Source organism: Lytechinus pictus, chromosome 7 (genome assembly GCF_037042905.1).
Source record: "Lytechinus pictus isolate F3 Inbred chromosome 7, Lp3.0, whole genome shotgun sequence".
In the NCBI taxonomy this organism is placed as follows: domain Eukaryota; kingdom Metazoa; phylum Echinodermata; class Echinoidea; order Temnopleuroida; family Toxopneustidae; genus Lytechinus; species Lytechinus pictus.
The window spans coordinates 17382520-17391353 of record NC_087251.1 but is presented as its reverse complement, the minus strand read 5'-3'; the positions used below and the strand labels follow the sequence as shown (position 1 = coordinate 17391353).

The 8834-nt window shown below is 36.5% G+C and overlaps 1 long non-coding RNA gene across 1 annotated transcript; it reads right to left on the bottom strand.

Annotated features, from left to right (window-relative positions):
- Positions 1-83: 83 nt before the first annotated feature.
- On the bottom strand, positions 84-7372 carry LOC129265951 (uncharacterized). The gene is made up of 4 exons (XR_008585005.2): positions 7216-7372; positions 4040-4180; positions 2272-2313; positions 84-453 (listed from the first exon to the last, which is right to left on the bottom strand). It is a non-coding gene; the product is annotated as an uncharacterized LOC129265951 (long non-coding RNA).
- Between the last annotated feature and the right edge of the window lie 1462 nt (positions 7373-8834).

Sequence of the window (8834 nt, the reverse complement as noted above, 5' to 3'; positions counted from 1 at the left end):
CCAATCTTCACCATCTCATAAACGTCTTTGACGGCCAGCAGCATCCCCCTACACAACACACAACATTACAAACAAATTTACCGTTCAAATTTACGATTCATATATTTAATGCAAGATTTGCACATATAACTTCCACAGCAATGAAGAAATGTTAGTTTTACAATACATTTTCTAATTACAAAAAATGGCTTAATTTACTAAAGTATGATGGGTCAGGAAAACAGTTCCAACATCAAAGATAAAGGTACTAGCAGAAATGTTTCCATAATGTATCCAAGCATCTGGAGTTCTTGTTGATATCACGGTGGGCAGATGATGCAGTGCCATTCTGATATTGTTGCAAAAATGAACTATTCCGATGGTGTGTCAAGATAGAGTACAGCTCGATTCAGGTCTGGTATTTGTAGATTGAAGGAGAGTTGTTGTTTCCCTGACCAATCATTGTTTAATGACCTGAAGAGGGAGAAAAGGACAGAGAAGCAGAGATGACATCATTAGAGTCAGTCATATTGTTCTCTCTTTGTTGGGTGGACTGTTCAATTTCCTTAAAGGACAAGTCCACCCCAGAAGAAAGTTGATTCGAATAAATAGAGAAAAATCAAACAAGCACAACGCTGAAAATTTCAAAATTGGATGTAAAATAAGAAAGTTATGACTTTTTAAAGTTTGGCTTATTTTTCACAAAACAGTTGTATACACAAAACAGTTGTATACACAACTCAGTGATATGCAAACTATTTCTTTTGTTTTTTATTGTTTGATTTATACAATATTTCAATTTTTACAGATTTGACAATAAGGACACTCTTGATTGAACAACAATATGTTTAAATAATGATAATTCCACATTTTCAGGGAGAAAAAAACTTTGTTTTACATGACAATGGGAATAAAATTTAAATATTTCATATTTCATATAATAAAATACAAAAGAAATAGTGAGTGGATGATGTCACTGATCCCCTCATTTGCATACCGATCTTGATGTGCATATAACTATTTTTTGAAATTAAGCGAAACTTTAGAATGTCATAACTTTCTTATTTTACATCCGATTTTGATGAAATTTTCAGAGTTATGCTTGTTTGATTTTTCTCATTTTAATCAAATAACACCTTTGTTGGGGTGGACTTGCCCTTTAATGGCAACTTTCCACTTAGTATTAGAGGGAATATTCAGAGAGTAGGGGAAGGCGGGGTAAGTTGTGACACTTTTTGCATTTTGCATGTTGGAATTGATATGAATAATAATATTGTAGTATTAAGTACCTTGCCTTTAAATTTGATTCTTGGGAAATATTTTTTTCACCTATATATAACTTTCTACCCCCACACTGAAAGTCATTGTGACCTTTGAAAAAAACGATGTCAAATGGCTCAACTTGCCCCATCTGTGGGGTAAGTTGTGCTACCTTCTGGGGTAAGTTGAGCCACAAAAACTATGTACAAAATGTATGCGGGAAGAACCGGCGTGTCAACATTTTATTTAAAGACTTTTCACTTGCTAATTCTCTATAAATGCTAACATCCTCTAAAAGTAAAAGAACTGTCATGTGAATTTGCTCTGTTCTGCCTCCATATCAATGGCTTTTAAGGTTTTTTTATTTTTTATTATACATTACCATAAGAATTACCATGGCACAACTTGCCCCATGTTGGCTGGCACACATTACCCCAGTCCGATCTTAATGCGATATTTTCACATCCACACATTTCTTATGCATCCATCATGTAAAAGACTATGACAAGAATGAGAATCCATACCTGGACTAACAATATTGTTCTTATTTCTTTGTTACATTTAAAGACGTGTGTGGGTAAAAAGCACTTTTCTATATCACACCATTTTTTTTACTTTTTTGGCTGAAATTTGTATTTTTCCCTCTATAAAAGTACTTTTTGTTTCAAAGTTGAAAATAATGTGGTGGGGTTAAGGGTTATATAATGGGTCATCAATGCATGACACCACCACAATGTCTGACTCATTCCTTATTGGCCTGGGGGTGGTGGCTCAACTTGCCCCCATGCTCAACTTACCCCGCCTTCCACTATTCATTCTTGAAATGATACAGATTTTTCAGGATTTCTCCCAGTTCCAAGACAGAGTACTTGGATAGCTCTACTCCTCTCTCCCTACTTCTCTGAATCATAAACCCCTTTCATGTTACCCCATGCAAAAATTAGGAGATCTGAATTTATTTGAATGTGTCAACATAAATGGAAAAATCATTGAAAATAGCAAAAAGAACTAAAAATCTGAAAGTGTAATTACCTGATCCACCACCTGCCGCTGCTGCTGCTTTGTTTGCTCTGTCTGCAGAATTAAATAAACAGAAATACAATATTTACTTAATATCTCTTCATCAAAGAACCTACGTAGGCCTTATAATACTCTACTTCACTTAATGCATGTCATCACCCTGGCTATATATGTAGCTGGGCTACCATTGTAGGCACTAAAGCAGTTAAGGAATAAATCTTACCAGGTGGGCACATAAAGCTGTTCGTAACTTATAAGGGACTTTACTAATGACTAATGATCCTTTAGCTAAATTATAAACACCAAATTTTTCACTGGAGTGGATTTAGCTCCTAAGAAAGGGATACCAGTCGTTTGTGAAGTCGCTCATAACTTCGAATAGCTTTATGAAAAGACAACCAGGTACCCATGATTTACATGTACTTCACCAGGGTCAAGTCATGCGTGCAGCATATTGTCAAATAATTTCTTGAAAATTATTGCTTGAAGTAGGATTTGTACCAACATCCCTCTAATTTTGGCACAGGATTTTATTCAATACAAACACTTAGCAGTTTAATTTGTTGGATTATGCTGCTCATTTTATGAATGGTCACTGCAACTGGAATTTACTTTTTATTGACCAGACACCACTCTACATGTGTTGAATATTTATGAAAATTACACCTCAGAAGTGAAGAAAGGATGGGGAAACTATAGAATCAATGGTTTCTACTTGTACATGCACTGAAAGTAAAATCATCACCTTTTCTGGGGAAAGTAATATCATTTGCGGGCTGACCCACCCAGTTTCACAATGAAATTAGACCTGAGTCATGTCAGAATTTTTATGTGCAGGAATCCGCCGGTGTTGCCCCGGTCGGAATCCAGTATCCCGATAAATGAATTCACAAACGGGGAAGTACAAAGAAGTCACAGATTATACAATATTTTTTTTTTTTTTTCATTTTCAAACAAATGTTCATTTAAAAAATAAAAAAAATATGAGAAAACAGGAAAAAACTTGCTGATGTTTACGTGGTCTTCATTAAAAGAAAAAGAAAAAAATTATAAGACAGGGAAAAAACTTGCCAATGTTATCGTGGCCATCTTGTTCTCTTTGTTTGTAGCTACATGTATGTAAACTACAAGACGCATATAGAGTCTGACACCCTCTATATTTTTGCCTCATATATAGTCTGCTGCCCTCTATATTTTGCCTAGTAGCTTAGCTACTAAAAAACAGAGAACAAGATGGCCATGTAAACATGTATGTTTTTTTCCCCCGTCTTCTCATATTTTTCTTGGTGGTCACCTGAAATGTAACAAAGAAACCTGGGTTATGATTAAAACTGAATAAAACATACTTGATAATTATATCAAGATATTAAGAAGAAAACGTTAAATTATTTGTTATGTATAACATTGTTTTATCGGAATACCGGAATAGAAATCACAAAATCGGAACCTGCGCACATCTGACGGATTCCAGTATTCCATCGGTTCCGACCAAGGCCTAGATGAAATTATGTATATTATTCTACACATTGCCTCATGATTTAAAGTCATATCATGCTCCATTGCAAAAAACAAAAACGTAAAAAATCCAGATGCTAAGGGAAAGACTAACTTATATTGGGATATCGCATTGCTGGCTCCAAATTCCAATACACTTTTTTTTTTGGGGGGGGCATTTTTTTTGTATTCTTATTATAATTCTTGGGTCAACAGTTAATTTTCATTTCATCAAAAGCTGATAATATGAAATATGTCTACATGAAACAATATACATATTACTTACATCCTGCTAATGAAGCCTTAGCCATAACATAACCGGTAATCAACATGCAAGGTACCATGAATGGTCCCCAATGTCTAATCTGAGGTCCCAAGACCTTCATGGGCTGAGCTGGCCAAGCACTGTTAGGCATTGTGATTGATTCTGTAATAAAATAAAAATACATGGAAACCACAAAATCAAAATAAGAAACCATTCATTCACTGGCAAATTCACCTGTTGGATATGATGGGGGTAGGAAGCAGGGGGTGTTTCATAAAAAGAGTCAGCACTGATTGAATATTAAGCTCTGATAATTTCTGAGAAATCCTGTTTTTATTGACCATCTGTCATGGAGGGTATTATCAAAGGGAGAGTGTTAAAATGCTCGAGTACTCAATTTAGTTCCAGCTCAGGGATTGCCATTGAAGCCACAAAGTTGTACCCCTCATCAGAGGAAAATATTGATCTACTGGTCTTTTTTTGAAATAGAAATTAACTTTCAAAATGTTTGAAGTGGTGATATGGGTCTCAACAAGAAAATTCAAAACTAAAGCTACATATTCACAGATTTTGGGGCCTACTATACACTCCATTAGGCATTTTCATGTGAAATTGATTCATTAAAGGTCAAGTCCACCTCAGAAAAATGTTGATTTGAATCAATAGAGAAAAATCAGACAAGCACAATGCTGAAAATTTCATCAAAATCGGATGTAAAATAAGAAAGTTATGACATTTTAAAGTTTCGCTTATTTTTAACAAAATATTTATATGAACGAGCCAGTTACATCCAAATGAGAGAGTCGATGATGTCACTCATTCACTATTTCTTTTGTTTTTTATTGTTTGAATTAGAAAATATTTCAATTTTTACGAATTTGACGATTAGGACCTCCTTGCCTGAAGCACAAAATGTTAAAATGATGGAAATCCACGTGTTCAGGGAGGAATGAAACTTCATTTCACATGACAATGACGAGAAAATAAAAATATTTCATATTTCATATAATAAAATACAAAAGAAATAGTGAGTGAGTGATGTCATCAGTTCCTCATTTGCATACCGACCGAGATGTGCATATATAACTGTTTTGTGAAATGAAGCGAACCTTTAAAATGCCATAACTTTCTTATTTTACATCCGATTTTGATGAAATTTTCAGTGTTATGCTTGTTGAAATTTTCTCTTTTTATTCAAATAAACTTTTTGTTGGGGTGGACTTGTCCTTTAATAATGGCACTGTATCTTCACATATTGGGAAGTATCCCAACCCTCCATAATAAAGGGGATTCCTTCTGGACATAAAGTTGCTTTAATGGAAAGCGGAGGGGGGGGGGGATGAGGTAAAATCCCATCAAAGAACAAAGAATAACGAAAAAAATATTTTTGAGAAAACAAAAAATGGAAAATGTATTTTGGGCCTTTTTTTTAAAATCCCTTTGGATGGCTTTTGCAAACTAATGTGGTGTGGTACCTTTAATCTGCTCAGTGACCCTTACATGTACATCTGATTACATAAACAAATATTCATGAAAAATTCAGTTAAAGATGATGAAATATAGTGAGACCACCACATATCGACCTGCACCTCTTTTGAAACCGACCACCTTGCGCGCGTAAAAATTATTGCGTATTACAAACGATACGCGCGGGAGAGTAGGCGCAGTGTCCATAGAAACGGTAAGAATCGATTGTACGAGAAAAAAAGAAGCAACAAAAAGTAAAAATTTAATAGAATTAATCAAAATTGTATCTGGATGTGTACACTGCTGGACCAATTGGTATGAATGCAGCGGGTGAGAGGGCACGGTGATATTTAGTCGTATCGTAGGTAGCTCTTTTTTTTATCTTTGACTTGAACACCTCTAGTGATGTACTGTTCACTGTGTCAGGTGGGAGATGGTTCCAAGCCAGAGGGGTACTCACAAAAAAAGATTGTTTTAATTGTTCAGTGTTTGTTGATTGAATAGTGTAACCTTTATTGTGGTTCACTACTTGTCGTTCTAAGATATTCTAATGTATTGACCAGACCCAAACCCCGCTAAAAAACCAAGAAATCCGATAGGAAACGGCTTTAGAACAAATATCCGTCGTCAATCGTCGAATCATGTGCCGGAGCTCGCAGTGGAAGTAGTGAGACGATCATTTAGCATGTTGACATCATAGAACTGATTTGGAAGAATAAAAATATTTCGCCACCGCGACAAGAATCGGCCGTAAACTTAGTGTATCACGGGTGGTCGGTTTCAAAAGACGGGTGCAAATGAGCAAATACAAAATTGTCGTATTCGTTGTTCGTCGATATATACGCGGATCGAATCGGAGTCGCCGAGCGAAACATGGGAATCTGATCTGCTCAATTTTCTGCACAAATGAGACGAAAACTGGGTAAAATTGATGAATATTTTTGCAGATACGATGCTTAGAAGATTAGGTGGTCGATAAGGGGTAGTTCCAACCATACATGTAATATTGAACTCGAGACGCTTCATGTAAAGCCTAAGGCCTTAAAATACAGCCCGTTTCATTAAATAAAATCCCTGAATTGTGTGTGAAATAATTTTTTTTCCAATCTTTAAATGACTGACCATGGCTTTTCGTAAGCATTTTTCCAAATATTACTACTTACGATGAAATTGGTTCAGTGCTACTGCTAGTGCTTGATTTTTGTGAAATTTCCCACAGAAAAAACATGGTGATGTTCCTAACTAACGGTTGCCAGGGGCAGGGCCGGGAGCTCCGGCTGCGCGGGCCGGAGCTCCCTGGGTTAGTTCCTAACATACCAGTGACCAAAACATTTCACACGCAAAGAGTGCAGTCGGAAACTGATCATTAAAAAAAAAATGTCATCTGTTCCGAACTTCCAAACTTTACTGGCGTCCTGCACTCATTTTTCACGAAAACGTGTCTAATAGATGGCGAAGGGAGTGTATAATAATCGCACGCAACTGAAATCACAATGGTCTTCGGTATGCGCTCTATGCATAGCCACAGTCGACCGTACAGCTAGCCAAGTCGTCACGCACACTCGTCAAGAAGAGAGCGGAAAGGGCAGAATTTCACAAACATATACTCTACATATGGCCATCACAAGTATAATTTATGATTCTACAATGTTCAAACAGATATAACAAAAATCAGATCATACATTTCATCATTTCAAACTAGAGTAAACGAGAAAATAAATCATAGTTACCTGTGTCGGTCTCACGAACTTGACAAATCTGCAGTTGCAAAGTTAGATATTTTCAAGCCGTCTATAATATTTTACGGTTTAGAACTTTGTACTGGTACGGTACTGGTTCAAGTCGTTCATCGCGCTCGCATCAATCGTGGGGCCGCGGAACGGTTTTCAAAGTGGGGGGGGGGGGGGGGGGCTGACCATGCAAAAAATCACAATCCTATGGTCACTAGCGTACCTAAGGGGGGGGGGGGGCAGAGTGCCCCCCTGACGAGTCACAACTCATGCAGGGGATTTGCCCCGGGAATCTCGACACGACGTCTTTAGACACTAAGCAGGGGATGTGTGTATCCATGCCCCCCTGACGAGAACGTGAAGACCTTTTTTTTTTTTGCTTGTCAATTTTTTTTGTGGTAAGAAATCCTTTCATGATTTGTGGTTGAAGGCATTAGTTGAAGACCTTTTTTTTTTCTGCTTGTCAAAACTTTTCGCGGACGAAATATCCTCCAAAAAATGTGCCCCCCTTCTGGAAAATCCTAGGTACGCCAGTGCCTATGGTCATTTTTACGTTTTTTGAACACGGTTTTAGAAAAAAGCCCCCCCCCCCCCCGGTATATCAGGGGCCGCGGAAGCGGGGCTGAAGCCCCCCTCCCCCCGCTTCCGCGGCCCCTGATATACCGGTACCTATCTCAAAACAGTGCTTATAGAAGCCATTTTTGGGGTCAGAAAGTAAAAAAAACTCAGCTCGAAAATTTTCACATTATATAATTGTTGAAATATCTATTGTCTTATGGTAACTGTAACCACAGAAAATTGTTGATTTGAATCAATATAGAAAAATTAGACAAGCATACCCGGGCAAGCATAACACTGAAAATTTCATCGAAATCGGATGTATAGTTTGACATTTTTCAATTTTCACTTCTTTTTCACAAAACAATTATTTATGCACAACTCGGTGATATGCAAATGAGAGAGTTGATGATGATGTCCCTCACTCGATCACTATTTTTTTTTTATTGTTTGAATTATACATCAACTTTTACAGATTTGACAAGGACCAACTGACTTATCCATAAACTGTTAAAATAATGATAATTCCAAATTTTCAGGGATGCATAAAATTCTGTTTTACATGACGAGAAAATAAGATTTTTTAAATATTTCATATAATAAATACAAAAGAAATAGTGCGAGTGGATGACGTATAGGCGGCATCAGTCTGCTCATTTGCATACCGACCAGGATGTGCATATAAGTCATTCGTGAAATTAAGCGAAATTTTAAAATTTCATAACTTTCTTCATTTTACATCCGATTTTGAAGAAATTTTTTATATTCAAATCAACTTTTTGTTGGGGTGGACTTTGTCCTTCAAACAGGTCCCTTTTCGATCAGGCTAGATAATATACATGTATATTAAAACTTTCTTGCGCTTCACAGTAATTATACATACGCAACTTGTTTATGCAGGATCACAAACATTCTTTGCCCAGAATGTTCAATTTTCAGGACAAAATACATGAAATTTACATAAATTTTAGCTCGCGCTATTTGGGCTTATGCGATTATTATATATTTATGTTTGGGTGGCCTATATTATTCTACTTTTCAATTTTCAGGACATAGGTAGG